The sequence below is a fragment of the Mus musculus genome, chromosome 7, assembly GCF_000001635.26.
Source record: "Mus musculus strain C57BL/6J chromosome 7, GRCm38.p6 C57BL/6J".
Classification (NCBI taxonomy): domain Eukaryota; kingdom Metazoa; phylum Chordata; class Mammalia; order Rodentia; family Muridae; genus Mus; species Mus musculus.
The window spans coordinates 7,946,471-7,963,056 of NC_000073.6; the positions used below are offsets into that span (position 1 = coordinate 7,946,471).

General features: G+C 35.0%; 1 pseudogene; it reads right to left on the reverse strand.

Moving 5' to 3' along the window:
• Gm3978 (predicted gene 3978) lies at window positions 1,818–15,102 on the reverse strand (annotated as a pseudogene).

The window sequence follows — 16,586 nt, forward strand, 5'->3', positions numbered from 1 at the left end:
TCAGTGTCATCTATTGGATGGAACATAGGGCTCCCAATGGAGGAGCTAGAGAATGTACCCAAGGAACTAAAGGGGTCTGCAACTCTATAGGAGGAACAACTGTATGAACTAACCAGTACCCGCAGAGCTCATGTCTTTAGCTGCATATTTAGCAGAAGATGGGCTACTCAACCATCATTGGGAGGAGAAGCCCTTGGTCTTATGAAGATTATATTCCCTAGTAGAGGAAAATGCCAGGGTCAGGAAGCAGGAGTGGATGGGTTGGGGAGCAGGGCGGGGGAGGGTACAGGGGACTTTTGGGATAGCATTTGAAATGCAAATAAAGAAAATATCTAATTAAAAAATAAAAAAAATTATAAAAGAATAAATTCGTGAAGAATTCCATCATACTGTAGTGTGAATATCAAATCTTTCTTTGAAACAATGCCATCTTCCACGAATTTTCAATAAGTAAAATGTGAATGTTAATGAAGAATGTGTTCCTTAAAGGGACAGTGCTAATGATCATATTTCCATGAAGACTGACTGAGGGAAGTGGTTGTTTTTGGTAATGCATTTTAGACCCATTTGGTTCCCTTTATGGGAAGAGAATTGATAAATGTGAAATATTTAGTGTAGCCACAAACACTCAATTGTCCTTTTGAAAATGTTGTTTTCTAGAAAGCAGCATAATTAAAGCATCTGGCTCTCATTCAGTTTTCCAGAATTTTCTGAGGCCAGGACCTCAATCAGAACTGCACATAGAGGGAAATCTCTGAAAGAAATTAGGTTCATGCAAATGTCAGTAGTTTTACCTATCCCTTCCATAACTACAATATGAATAGCATGTTGACATAGCTACAAGCTTATTTCATTTCATTTTTTATTTATTATTACTCAATATTTTTTTACAGTCTAGTGGTTATCCCCCTCCTGTTTGCCCCCTGACACTTCCTCATCTAAAAACTCTTCCCCCATCTCCAAGATGATATCTCTACCTCCCCAACGCCCAGCCCTTCCCAATCCCTGGGGACTTAAGTCTCTCTGGGGTTAGGTGTGTCTCTCCCACTGATGCTAGACCAGGCAGTCTTATGCTGCATATTTGTTGGGGGCTTCACATCAGCTAGTGTATGATCTCTGGTTAGAGGCTCAATGTCTGAGAGATCTTGCTTGTCCAGGTTTGATGAGACTGCTTGTGTTTCTATGGGTTGTCCTCCTCCTCTGCTTCTTGCAACTATTCCCAATTCATCCACAGGGGCCCCTGGCTGATTTCCAGTGTTCGATATAATATATTTGTATTTGACAGCAGAAAAGGAATATTTCCTCCTTAGACTATTGGCCAATAGCTTGAAGAACAGCTGAAAAAATAGGCAGTATTTTGTTATGTGTGTGCTCCTACTGGAAATCAGAAAATATATTCTGATTTCATCTTTGCTGATTATTTAGTTAGTCTGTGTTTCTAATTGATTATATGATTTGGTAGATGGTTTCCATGTGTAACCCTGTGTGTCTTGGATCTCATTTTTCTACACAAAATGATGAATTCAACTGCCTTATCAAACTTTTTATTTGTAAGTTACCATGGGGAAATCTCCATGAAAGCAAAATGATGAATAAAATTGTAATAATTAGAGAGTTTAGTTCTGTAAGAGGAAATGAAGCAAGTGAATGAGTGCAAGATTTGATGACTCTACACAGAAGTTCAGTAGATATGATATTTCATGATATCCCTAGAGCAACCAGTGAGAGTGATTCTAAAACTAGACACATTCACTATAACCCAATATTTGGTGGGTATGTACCAATTTTACGTTTGACACAATTCCTGAATTATTCGTTCAGAAATATGATTTTTCTTTGATCTTTTGGGTAGAATTTCTCTCTTTGATCTTTTGGGTAGAATTTCTCTCTGGTCTCATTAAAATGATATAAATCTTGGGTGCAAAAATACATCCAAGCATCCCTGCACTGGATGCCAAGATGGAGAAGATCTCCACAGCAACCATGACCTTGCCCTTGGTGCTGTGGTAGACAGGGAGGAAGGTGACCCAGACACTGAAGAACACTAGCATGCTGAAGGTCAAGAACTTGGCTTCATTGAATGTGTCAGGCAGATTCTTGGCCAAGAAAGCCAAAGTGAAGCTTCCCAGTGCCAGGCAGGCCAAGTATCCAAGGACACAGTAGAATGCAGTAACTGAGCCCTTGTTGCACACAATGATGATGTGGCCATGGAGAGTGTGTTCATCAATATCAACAAAGGGAGGAGAAACTGCTAGCCAGATTGCACATAGAACACACTGGAGTAGGGAACATATGGGAATAATGTAGTTGGGTGTCCCTGATACCACGAAGTTTCTCAATCTTCTCCCTGGGTCTGTGACTTTGAAAGCGAGAACCACAGTGACTGTTTTGGCCAGAACTGTGGAAACAGCCACAGTGAATACAATTCCAAATGTGATTTGTTGTAAGACACAGGTGGCTCTGTTAGGATGACAAATGAAGAAAAATGAGCACAGAAAACAGGACATGAGTGATATCAATAATATGTAGCTGAGGATTCTGTTATTGGCCTTCACAATAGGAGTGTCATGATGCTTCACAAAGACACAAAGTACCACAGCTGTGAATGCAGAGAAACAGAAGGCCATTAAGGCAAGTGCCATCCCCAAAGGGTCTTCATAGCTAAGGAAGGTGACACCTTTCTGAATACATTTGTTCTGTTCTGTATTGGCATATTGGTATTCTGGACAATTCACACATTGATCCATATCTGATTTCCAAAGGAAAGCTTAGTTAGGTCTGATTTAGAAATTTTATTGACAAGGTATTTCAAGTAAGGGTAATGAGAGAAACATTGCAATGCTGTCTTTGATGCTGAGAATGTAATGTGAAGGATATTGCTGCTGAGCATTGCTTTCAATCCATAATATTCATAAAGATTTAACGGAAATAAAACCAAGCAATTTTTTCTTTGTCTAGTTAACATTTTGTATCATTTATGATGTTATTAGAAAGGGGTTTGTGGAGTGTGGGCGTGACAGGGGAACCAGGCCTTGAGGACCAGTATAAAGAATATAAACAGTTAACCTCAGGTAATAGGAGGGTGGGTGGACCCACCAAAATGCTCCAGAGACTTGGGAGGTCAGAGACCCTAGATGAAATGTACTACAGTAGATAGAGGGAATGTACAGAGCCCACCTCCAGCGATAAGACAGGACATCAAGTGAGTGATGGGATTCCCATCCCATAGTCACATCTCTGACCCATATTTGTTCCTGTCTGAATGCAAGGATGAAATGGAGAGGAGCCTCAGGAAAAGAATGTCCAATGACAGGACCAAAGTGGGATCTAGGTCAAGAGGAGGTCCTATGGCCTCACATTTTACTGAAGCTATGGAGCACTAACAAAAAGGATCTATCATGACTGCCCTCCTAAATACAGTTATTTGCAACCAAGATATGGAGAGAAGCAACTAACCCCTGGATTAGGGAAGGCTGAAAGTAGCTGAGGGGAAAGGCGATTTTGCAGAAAGACCAGCTCTCTCAATTAAACTGGACTGCAGAGATCTCTCAGACACTGGAGCATCAAACACACAGCATACACCAGCTGATATGGGTCCCTCAATTCATATACAGTAGAGGACTTCCATGTCTGTGATCATACTGAAATGATGCACCTAATACTCAAAAGCCTGGAGGTCACAGGGAGTTTAGAGGTCAGGTGGGTTGGAGGATGGGGGGGATCAACGTGAAGACAGTTGGGGTGGGGAAGAGGTGTGGAATGTGATATATTGGATGGGGTATGGGGGCGTGGGGAATAGAATATGGAATGTAAAAAATAAAAAATAATGTTATCAGAAAGCAAAAATTTCCTAAGCCATTTTTATTTCTATTTTGATATCAAGTAGATTATTTAATTCAGAGAAGATACATTCATAAACCACAATGTGTTCGGGTCTATTTTAGAACTTCAAAACCCTACACTCACTGTTTTCTGAGATCACTGACTATTTTATATATTTATTCCCTGTGACACATTGAAATTCTGCCCTCTACTGGGACAAGTATAATAGCTACTCAAGAATTCACAAGCTCAAACTCCTTGACATAGAAACTACACTAAATTAAACAGATCGGCTGTGTGTATGTGTAAATATTGATATGTGTGTGTTCATGCCAAAGTAGCACTTGCATTATTGAATTTAAGTGATTCCTGTAACAAGTCATGTGAAGAAGTTTGAATAGAGTGGAAATATAATGCTTATGTTTGAATAGCAGGAAATGTTAATGAAATAAGCCCTAAGAAGTTTCCTCATCTGGCAATAATGAATCAAAATTCTGGTTATTGTTCATGAGATGCACTAATTTTAGCACTGAAGGAAAAAATTATCTCTGTAGATACTTTGTGCTAAAAGATGCTTCATGGTCCTCTTAATAGTGCATACTTAGCATTTTCTCATATATTTGCAATTTTTTGTCTTCTATATTAATCTTACAGAGAAAATAGATTTTGCCCCTAGCAGTCTCATGAGCTAATCCAGTAGATTAGATATTATATTCAGTTCTTCATGGGCTCCTATTGTGACTAAAATCTAATGTAAATGTAGTTTTACAATAGATTATTTATTTGGAAATTCTTGTGCAGAATTCCTGCAAATTGCAATTATATTTTCTAAAGTATTTCTTTGTGAGATATAATCTTCCATGAATTTGCAATAAGTCAATATGAGGGTTAAGCCACAAGATATGTTTGTTTGTTTTTGCAAGATTTTGTTAACGATGTTTATATCTAAAACTAGTAAATTTGATAACTAATATATTTTATATCTGCAGTTTCCTTTGAGTTGAGTTCATCATCCCAGTGTGGTCCAAAAGAAATCCATATTTGTAGTATTTATCAGAGCAGCAAAAACTCACTTGTCTCATTAGAAATTTCATTTTCAGGGCAGGGGCTGCAAACAAAACAGCAGGCTGCCATTCCCTCCTTCCACAATCTTCTGAATCCAGGACTACATTCCGCACTGCACACAGAGGATGGCATCTGAGAAAAAATTAGACATATACTGATAATGAGTCTTATATATTTATTTTATGTTTTATATTAGTACTTTAAGATTTCAATAAGCTCCTTTTTTGCACACTATCTGATTGACATTTCCCTATGTCCATTATTTAATGGCCAGATATGAATATTGGAAATGCATTTAAGAAATGTTGTATAGTTTCTGAGTGTCTAGTAATTCAGGAAAAACAGCTGATTTTTGAGCTGTGTGTAAAAACTACAGAAGTAGCAACCTGTTGTTTTTTAGTTAATTGTGTTCATTTTAGTACTAAGTGCTCTGAACAGACAGAGGGAACTTAACTGAGATATTCTCTCAGCCAACACTAGCCTGTCCTCATATCTTTTAAGCATTTTCTTAATTGGTAACTGATATAGGAGTGCCCATCTCACTGTGGGCAGTTGGGCCAGTAAGTAGTCTTCTTTTAAGATCTATTCTTTAGTTCCAGTTTCCAGATATCCACACTTGTTTTTCTAGGACTATAAGCCATATCTCAAATCAAACCTTCCTTCTCACTATGCTTATTATCAAAGTTTGATTAAAGCAGCAGAGAAGCAAGGTAGTATTTGAAAAAATTTGAAACAGGAAAAACATGTCCTTAAGTCACAGATAACAAATATGGCATCAAATAAATTACTATTGCAAAGCATGAGAAACTGTATATAAAAAACAGTGGACTATGCAGACACTGGTTTAATATGGTTGGAAATGATATGTTAATGTATAGTGACTTTGAATATGGAGTGTTCCATGATGTCAAAATGCTCTACAGTGGCTTCAAATGCTGGAAAAATCCAGATAAAAATTAGATTGTTTAAGTTTAATTGAAGATGTGAAGCATTCTTTCTATATTTTTGGTTTTGTTGAAACAGGATCTTACCATGAAGTACACTAACATTACCAATGAAGATGAAGGCACATTTTCTCTTTTCTCCCATCATTTTCTTTAAATGTATGTTAACCCTTTGTAATATTTGAAAGACTATTTTGAGTTAGAGTAAGGAATGTGGGCATACATTTGTACTTTATGTTAATTTATTTTAAGGTAGTGTTTCATATCACACATGGCTGGTTCGTACTCACAATATAGGGCAGACTGTCAAGAAATAGACAGAGATTTCCAGATCTCTGCTTCTAAGTGCTTGGATAAAACATGAATCACAAAAACAACCTGATATCATTTCTGATTTTCATGGATAATAACTTTCTCTTCATTTATTATAGTATTGTCAATAGTTTTGTGAAAGAAAGTGTTCTTATATCAATAAGTGTTCCTTCTGTTCTATCACTATTTTTGTTTCTTTATCTCTAAATGAATGTTGGACTTGGTTAAGAGTCATTTCTGAAGGTTTTTGTAAAATAATGTAATTCCACATTTTGTGGTGTACTACTATTAATGGATCTACAGATATTGAACTATACTTGCATCCCTGGAATAAATTCTCCCTGGAGGAAGAGAATAGTGGGAGGGGAAAAATAAGAGAAGAATCAGGTATGAGAGAATGTGGAAGATCTGTACAGAGGTCAGGAAATTGAACAGAGGTGTGTAGCAACTAGGGACGGGGAACTGTTTGTAGCAACCAGAAAGTCCCAGATGCCAGGAAATCAAGAGCATCCCAGGATGTACAGCGATGATATTAGCTGAAATATCCCAGAATCAGGAAGGAGAATCTGTCGAGACAATAGCCAGAGGTTAGTCATGGCTCCCAGTTGAGGGATAGGACCACCCACACATCTACAAAATTTTAACTCAGAATTGTTCCTATCTATTGGAAATAGTGGGACAAAGAGAAGATCAGAGACTGAATTAAAGGCCATACACAGCCTGCCCCACCTGAAGATCGATCACAAATGCAGATACCAAACTCAGACACTATTGTGGATGGCAAGAAGTGCTTGTGGACAGGAGACTGATACAGCTGTCTCCTAGGAGGCTCTGCCAGATCCTGACCAATACAGATGTGGATGCTCACAGTCAACCATTGGACTGTGCACAGAGACTCCAATGGAGGTGTTAGGGGAAGGACTGAAGTAGTTAAAGCTCCCTATCTGTCATCAATGGGAGGGGAGTCCTTTGGTCCTGTGAAGGCTTGATTCCCCAGTGTAGATGAATGCTTGGGTGCTGAAGCAAGAGTGGGTATGTGGGTAGGGGAGCACCCTCATAGAAGCAGGGTAAGGGGGGATGGCATAGTGGATTTGCAGAAGGGAAATAGTGAAAGGGGACAAAATTTGAAATGTAAATAAGTGAAATCTCCAATTTATAAAATTGAAAAAATCCACAAATACAAAATCACCATAAAAATGGGAGTATATTTCAATCTTCAACCCTAATAATATAACAAACAACTGTAATATAAAAGCAGTTTTAATTAGTAAGGCTTTACTTGTCATACTTGTATTAAGCTAAAGGCAGCTGGGCAGTGATGGTTCATGCCTTTAACCGAGGCATTTGGGAAGAAGAGGCAGGCAGATTTCATAGTTTATGGCCAGCATGATCTACAGAGTGAATTCCAGGTCAGCCAGGACTATACAATGAAACCCTGTCTCAAAAAAAAAAAAAAAATCAAAACAAAACAAAAACCCAAAACAAAAACCAAAAAACAAAACAAAACGCATCAATGTTTTTTAAGAGCCAAACGATAATCAGTTTATATGTTCTTATAGATATGTTAGTTTATATTATTATATTCAGACTATTGTCATGCTTATTGAAAATTGTTAGCCTAATTTTACATCATGAATAGAGCTATAAAATACTAATTTTTATACCTTTCTTATTTAAACATGAATCTTAGTGTGTTCATTTGCTGACAATTAACATAGAAGTTTGTAACAAAACTCAAGATCACCATTCTTTAGAGCACCACTCTACTATAGTGTGACCTTGAAGGGAAAAAGTCCAATAGGGAAGTAAAACTTAAGCATAAAGCACCACTTAAGACGACCTGATAAAAACTTTGCGATGCTTCGGGTAGAGAAAGCTCAGAATAAGAGCTCAGAATGTCTGGAGAAAGAATGATGTCAAAAGATAATTCCCCATTCCTACATTGCCTGGCGTAGGTCATGCAATGAAGTTTTAAATGTGCAAAATAAAGAAAGAGTTAGGATATACAACTTGAAAATTAACCCTGATAATAAAACTAGGTTTCTTTTTGCCTTTAGCCTTCTTTAAAAAGTATACCAGTTGAATGTTAGAAATATAATTGCATTTTTTTTTATAAAAGTCCTACTATATATCAGGCACAAAGGTAAAAATAATAAATTTCTCTATATATAAACTTGCTATTTACTTACTGTTTCTCCATATAAGATATTAAAGTATACTCTGATAAATGATGCTTATATGTCCATGCAGTGTGACACATGGACACATATTAGGGGTATCTAACTCTCATTTATGGTCAAGTAGTACTTCCTAAATATGTTATAAGAAGCACAACTCCAAAAATAATTATTTTCTGAGTGAATGATAGGAAGTTGACAAAAATCCAAAGTAGGGAAAGAATGAGCAATCCAGGAGTATCAGCAGTTTTTGAGGAATATTAACTCTAATATATTAGCAAACAAAACGGAGAATTGGTCTCATCCCAGAAACCTCAAAAATCCTGTCTACAATAGATGGAATAGTCAAGTGGAAGCAATGAGTTGGTCTCATTTGGGATCAAATGTCAATGTGATTGTATTATAATTCTTATGCTCCCAAGGCCTGAGGACATTCAGTTTACATAAGATTAATTTCCAGCTAGAGGAACAAAGCATTTGTGAGTCACAAAAATTTCCTACTGTTCTTTGTATTTGGGAATTATGTTATGGTTAATCAGTGGTAAAAGAAGATACCAACAGTGTTTGACTACCAGATTTTTGTGTTTTGGCTGGCTTTGAAAAGGACAGTCTATTTCAGGGTTTTTATGTAGAATTCCCATTGACATATAACTTGATTTTGTCCAAGGAGTTTCTTTTGCAGTTTGACATTAATAGTTTTTAGGAGCATCTTATTATGCTTATTCAATGCAAATATGGAATAAATAATTGGCATCAATAATTCCATATGTTCTGATTATAGAATTTACAATTTAAATTATAGTTTCAAAAATCAAGTATTCTTAGTACTAAACCGGGAATAAATATCACTCAATTGTCATTATCACTAACTCATGCTTCACTTATTACTATTCTATGAGGTATGAGGTAGGATTTCTTCGTCTTTTCCCTAGCACCATTTCATACAACTACTTACCATAATGTGATATGCAAATTTTGTCCTATTATGATTTTGTTTAACTTGTTTATTTTAGTATTCTCCTATAGAATCCTGTTATTTTCTAATGAGTGACATAAAGTGGATCTGATGGAAAAGGTGTTGGGAATGAAATAAGTGTATTAACTATGATACATTTGCCAGCAAAACTGACAATTGGTCACATCCCAATAGAAGGGAGGAAAACTGTAATTAGGATACATTATGTGAGGATAACAAGTAATTTTCAATAACAAAAACAATCATAATTTCAAAAAAATTCTCTCTGTTCTCAGAGAATGATTTTTCTGTTGTGTATTGTGTTCCTTTTTATGTGTTTTTGTCAAGTATTATTCCATACATACCTATCAAATGTATAGTTCTTCAATTACCTTTTTCCCTCTTATTAAACATTATAACGTTTTCCTCCATTTTTTTTAAGAAAGAAATGTTCTCCTCTTGTATATGAATGTGTCTTCCTACCCACTGTAGGCAATTTAGGAATGTCTAAAAAAAATAAACCAGCCTTGTTGTCTTTGATTTCATTTAGAGAACATTAACAAAAATGTTCAATCATAATGGAAAATTATTTGTTGCTTTTGTCTAATTGCTGTTTTTGCTGTACTTGAGGTGTGTTAATAGCCATTTCGTTTTCTGTTGTTCTAGTGCTGTCTATAGGCTGCCTTGACCTTCTGTTCATCTTACAAAAAACATGAATGGATTCTTCCAATTTATTAAAAAGTGATGTTTCTGTTAATATGATTTTCTATCGTTGTGTTCATTAGTGAATGTGGTGAGTGTCCTCTTATTACATGGGAAACAGTTTTAGATATAATGACAAGGTTAGGTATTATGACTCTTGTTATTTCATAACTTTAATATTAGACTCTCTCATATCAATACCTGTTCCAGAGGTTTAATTAAGGGACGAGATTACATTGTCAAAAGAGCAATTATATGAAGAAAATTTTGTTAAATTTAAAGGAAAGAATATCAGTGGTGAACAACAGTATTTTATTAAATTTCAGATAATGGTCCTGATATAACAAAGCTATATTTTATGCATGTTTGAAATCTTCAAAAATTGGTAAAAATGTCAAAAATGAAAGAAAATATACAGGAGACTAGAAATTGGATTCTGATGTGACATAATTGTTCATTTCAATATGTTGCCATGAATCCACTTGACACTGTTTATTGTTGTGTATAACAAACCAGTAAGTTAGTATACACTCACCTTTCTACTTCCTGTGGCCACTTCAATCATGTCTATGTATAAGTGAAAGTGTCGACCATGTGAAAAATATGGGCTGAACTTTCCTAACTTCAGCTTAATCCCAAGATGTTGTGAGAGATTCCCAAAATGAAAAACGTCATAGTCTTCCTGCGTTATTACTCTTTGTTTCATAATCACTTTGTCCCCAAGAGGATTAGTGAAGTGGGTCTTTCTTAGAAAGGAGTGTACCTAAAATACAAGCATTGCAGTATGATGTATATAAAGTTCCTTCAATCCATAAAATGCATTCTGATTTTATAGCAAAGGCAACTGTATTTAAAGAAAGAAAGAGAAAGAGAAATCACAACAAAGCAATTGGATAAATGAAATTATCATATTACAATAATTTATGTTCTCTCAGTGAAGAATATGAAACACAGAGAAAAATGCAGAACCAAACAAAGGTATGCAACACACACACACACACACACACACACACACACACACACACACACACATTAATCTTGAGAAAGGCTCACATCTTTTCTAAGTCACACATAATACAGCAATACATTTATTTACAAACAAATGTATATACATGTTGAGAAACATGTGTAAATATTCAGGACCATAAAAGACAAATACATTCAGTCAAATGAAAACACATATATGAACTCACTCAAAATATTACACTGGCACACATACAACCACACACACACACACACACACACACACACACACACACACACACACACACACACTGACAGCAAAATACTGGGAGAGGCATAAATATATAAGCACCAGCCATGAATGATATTGACACAGAGAAATTTATACTCATACCTAAATACAAAATGGCAGGCAATGTCCATGCCAAGTAAGAAGAAATAGGCAGACTCATACACAGCAAAGCAGGTACAAATCCGAATAAGTACTTATAAACACTCACAAAATACATACAATGTACACAAAGAAACCTACTCTGACAAAACCACAAAGAAACATATGCACATACATAAACAAACACACTTAAAGAAATTCATACATAGAAAAAATTTGTTGCTTACTTCCACTTTCATATAGAGATAAACATGTATGTTGAAAATATCACAAATATAAACACAGATATACATAAAGAGTAGAAAATATACATATACACAGTGAGAAACATACACTCACACATATAAACACTTTTCTACAGACAGAACTGAATACCAACACTATTTCTTGTTTAGTTACTCTCAGAAAGCCACAATGTTCTCCACAGCCTACACTCTTGGCAGAATCACTGGAGACCATTTATTAAAATGTTTTCCATATAACTGAAAAATATAGATAAAAATCATATTCTCATCACGGAGAAAATTAATGAGTAAGGACAGTTTATATTCAATATTGGAAGGGGTATGCTAATGGATATTTGCATGCTCTTTATAAAACCACCCATTTTCATTGCTAGTCTATGAATTCTTTTTCCATTCACATTCATAACAATCTCTAGACTGCCGTTCTTTAAGGAAAATTATTCAGAAACCTATTATTTTGGAAAATATTTCCTATTTCTTTAAGTCTGTGCATCTGAGTGACTCTAAATAGCTATGCAGTTGAAGACACCAAACCTCATCCAACAGAAGAAACTTTACCTTCAAGCAGTGAGAACTGGCTCCTTTTCCATTGTCTATTGCCTGATTATCAGCCTGTTGCAGATTCATCTCATGGAGGGCATGGGCTATGGCATGCACAGCATTGTATATGTTATGACTATTCTCACTAAAGGTCATGTCAAACTTCTGTTCCATTAGCCAATCAAATGAGGCATCAGATGAATTGTTCTTCAGTATTTTACAGTTAGATGCTGAGCCTTCATATTTAAAATATTTCCACTCTGGCATTACTAGATATAAATCTTTGTTTCTGAGATTGAACCATGTCTGTACAAAATTTTTAAAGCCAGAAATCTCACCATGGTGGGGTAGAAAAGTAAGTGATCCATAGAATGTGCCATGAGTTATGTCTCTCTTACTGGTAGGGAAATTCCATTGTTTTGTGGTGATCCATATTCTCTGTAAAACTGGAGGTTCCCACATTCTGAAGATCAAATCAAAGAAATTGTCTTTTTCCTCATAAATGATAATAACATTTGAGGATGACATCACAATTTGTTTGTAGTACATTTCAATTTCTGGTTCTAAATAAACATAATCAACAGAGATCATTTTCACAAAGTCAAAGCATATTTCCTTGTTTTCACTCTGTTTCTTCAACTCTAAAAGAAATTGGTTTCCTTGATCGTCATCTGGAATGACAAGGCCAATCCAGTTCCAGCTAAAGTAAAGTATGAAGGAGACCATTGCCAATGCTAGAGATGTGTCCTTTGGGGCCATCTGATAGAGATAGGGATATTGTTCATCATCACTGAAGATGGAACTGAAAGGTCCATAGGTAAGCTGAAGGATCTACAACACAGAGAGCAGCATGAGGTGTAGTGCACTTGAAAACACTTGTAATCATATTTACCTGCAAACTGTTGATTACCTGTGATGTTTCATCTCTAATTCAAATGTGCAAACATGGAAGCCTGGCCCATCCACTTCTAATGGGAATAGCAAGCATAGCTGTTTGACAAGAAGTAACAAAATGTATTTGCATGTTATAATATCTGCCTTTCTGTCTTTCAGTTTTTGTCTTGATATCCATGTTTTCAATATTTGAAGGGATTTTGATACTTTTACAATTTTGGGATATTTGATTAATATTTTTTAAAAAGGTATTTATGCTGTAATCCAGAATTATTTCTAAGAGTGAACATGAGAGTCCTGTTCATAATACTGATTTAGCCTTTGGTAACTCCTTCCATGGGTGTTTTGTTCCCAATTCTAAGAAGGGGCAAAGTATCTACTCTTTGGTCTTCATTCTTTTTGAGGTTCATGTGTTTTGCCGATTGTATCTTATATTTTGGATATTCTAACTTTCTAAGGATTCACAAGAGATAGTCTTATATTGCCCTACTTGATGGTAACATTGTACACTATAGGTTTTGACTCACTTAAAAATGCCAGCAATCTCCTTTTTAGGTTAAGTTTCTGAAATATTCTGGCAATGTCTGCCTATGTGCCTCTTCAGGAAACAGATAATAAGGTCAAAGTAAATGTAAAAAATTAAACTAGATTTGGCAGCCTAAGAGTGTTATCAGCAAATCAGATTAGAAAAACTCTTCCTACTATATATCCAGGTAATTATAGGGCAAAATAAATCAGACTCATAAGTTGTACCTCTTGAGGAAAACATACAGAAACAAAGTTAGATTGGATGGAGTTATCTCCTACATACAAAGTGTCTTATAATGATGGATAAATAATAGTGTAGAAAAATATGAAAGAATGATGTCTCAGATTTCCATAACCCCTCTTTCTTAGAGAAGTTCACTTGTGAAGTTCTAATCTTTTATCGTATGACATGGAAACAACCGAAAATTAAAAAAACAAAACAAAACAAAACAAGATAAGACATAGCAATAAATTCCACAGAGATATAGAATTATTATATTATTAAAGAAAATGACTTATTATAGCTGTAGCAGTATGGGCCTGAATTCTTTGTCAGAGATCTAATGCCAATTTAAATTCTGAATCTAAATAGTTAGTTATACACTCACAGGTAGTCAAATGGCGAACTCCACATACTGGATTGGAGTTTTCATCCTTTCTAGTCACTAAAATGTCATGAATAGCCAGGCTAAGAATGGTATCTCATGCCTTTGCAAAAAAAAAAAAAAAAACTCCAGATATTTAAAAGCTGGGTTATAGAGAAAATGTTGATAAAATTTATTTTTGTGATTTCATCACAGTTTATCTCTGATGACTAAACTTATAACACCACCATAATTCTATTATTTCATAGTTTACCAATGATAATTTAATCTTATAACCAAGATAAAGATAACTCCTATCGGGGGACAGAAATAATATGCTTTAAATTTTTGAACAGAGTGAACAAATCTCTGCTTTCTGAGATTGGTATAAATAATGAAACACTCTGACTGGCAGTCAGTCAAGGCATAAGATTCCTTCTACCACCATGCCAGACTCAATTCTCCATGGCCTCTTCCATTCTGTCTTGCTGCTATTTTTCTACTTCTGGTGGTAGCCCTTAGCAGAAGGCCTATCATGTTTCTGAATAGTAAGTATCCTGGAACTACCAAGATTGACATAAGCATAAGTCCAACCACATCCATTAACTTTCTTAATAGCTATCAAAGTCTTCCAAAGAGACATGATGTTAAGAATTCCTGGACGATGATAACTCACACGTGGAGATAAAAAGCTGTCCAGGTACTTCCAGAAACTTAAAGATACCTCCCAATGGGTTCCTGTAAGCAGAAAGGAACACATAGTCTCTTCATTACAGAAATAATTAGGGATAGGACTTTTTGTTTTTTTATGAAATAAATATGGTGTAGGTATTACAGTTTTCCCATCACAACGGCCCAAAGTGTATCTTATAATCAAAGACATATTTGGTAAAAGATCAGGATTCCTGTTGATTTCATCCATTGCAAAGGCCAATGCCAAAGCATATTTGTGGTTTTTAGTTGTTTTTCTGTAAAAGAGTACAGTGATTATTATGGCCAGATGATTATACACGATTATTTGTACTCAAGAGAAGCACTATGGTATACTGGAAGTTTCTGCATCTGACATCTAAAGACGGGGACAAATGGCTTTTGTTGTGAGATTGAATTGACATGAGAACCTGGAAAATAGTAAACTCTTTTAAAGTTCATGACAGTATTTCTCTCATAAATAAGATATGGTATTGACCTCATCCACAGAGAACATTCCCATCTCTTCTTTTGAGTGCTTGATCAGAAGGTAAAAAGAAAATCACAGATATTGACAAAACAGTAATTCTGATCATGTCTTCATTTTGAAGTTATTGAGCAATATAAAAAACTTGTTATTAGAGCCACTGAGTTCATATTTTCTTGTGAAATTAACTGAACTTGTTAAGGCAGTAATAAAATGATTTATCAATGCATAATGGTCTCTCTCCAGCAACATTTGATTCTTGTACTTATAATCACTTATAATTAGTGGTCAAAATTCTTGACATGCCCCCTCATATCTATCCTCATCTTGTTATTTTTTTCAATCTTTTATTCAAAGAATATCTTTTAGAAAGATTTATTTTTAAATAAATTCAAATATCAAACATGAATTTGGTAACTGATACATGTCAATGTTTACGTTTGTATGTATTTGAGCAAGTATTATTTAGGTTATAAGATTGCAATACATGCAAATGTTTTATAAGATACTTCTCTGTAGACTACCCTAAATTCAAATGCACAGGTATGTAGTAGTGCCAGGTATTTAGTACAGAGTTTAAGGGGTTGTCCTACCACCCATGTATCTTGCTCCTAATTTCTTTTTACAAAGGAATGTGATATATTCACTCTGGGTACTTCATTCATTATAAATTAATTTCTGGAAATATCTTTGGCAAACTTTCCAGGTACAGTAAATAATACTAGCATCCTATTGAGAACTAGGAAAATATGGAAATTGCAGTGATATTTGTATATGCCAGTATTATATGCTTATAAAACAGAAGAGATTTTGGTGTAAATTTAGAGAATATGTTCATTGTTTTTTCGTAAAAAGAAAAAAAAAAGTGGGCCACTAGGCAATGGAAATGGAATAATACCATACTGAGATTGTTTATGTTTATGTAATGAATTATATCTCCTGTTTCATCCTTGTCATTTTATATGATCTTATGAATAAACACTAAATATACACCTACATATTTAATAATTGAAATGAAGTAAATACAATTAGGTTTTCACTAAAAATTATACACCTATTTTGTTTTCATTCTATACCCTATAAAATAGGTCATTTTAGAAGATTCTTTATTACCACACACACAGACACACACACACACACACACACACACATACAATCTCAATTAAAGTTTTACTAATATAGAAAAGGAATTTGAGAGTAGACATTGTACAATTCTCAAACTACTTCCTACAAATAAACTTTATGAAACTTCAGTTACTTAAGCTGTCTTTGTAGCCTAGTAGTCTA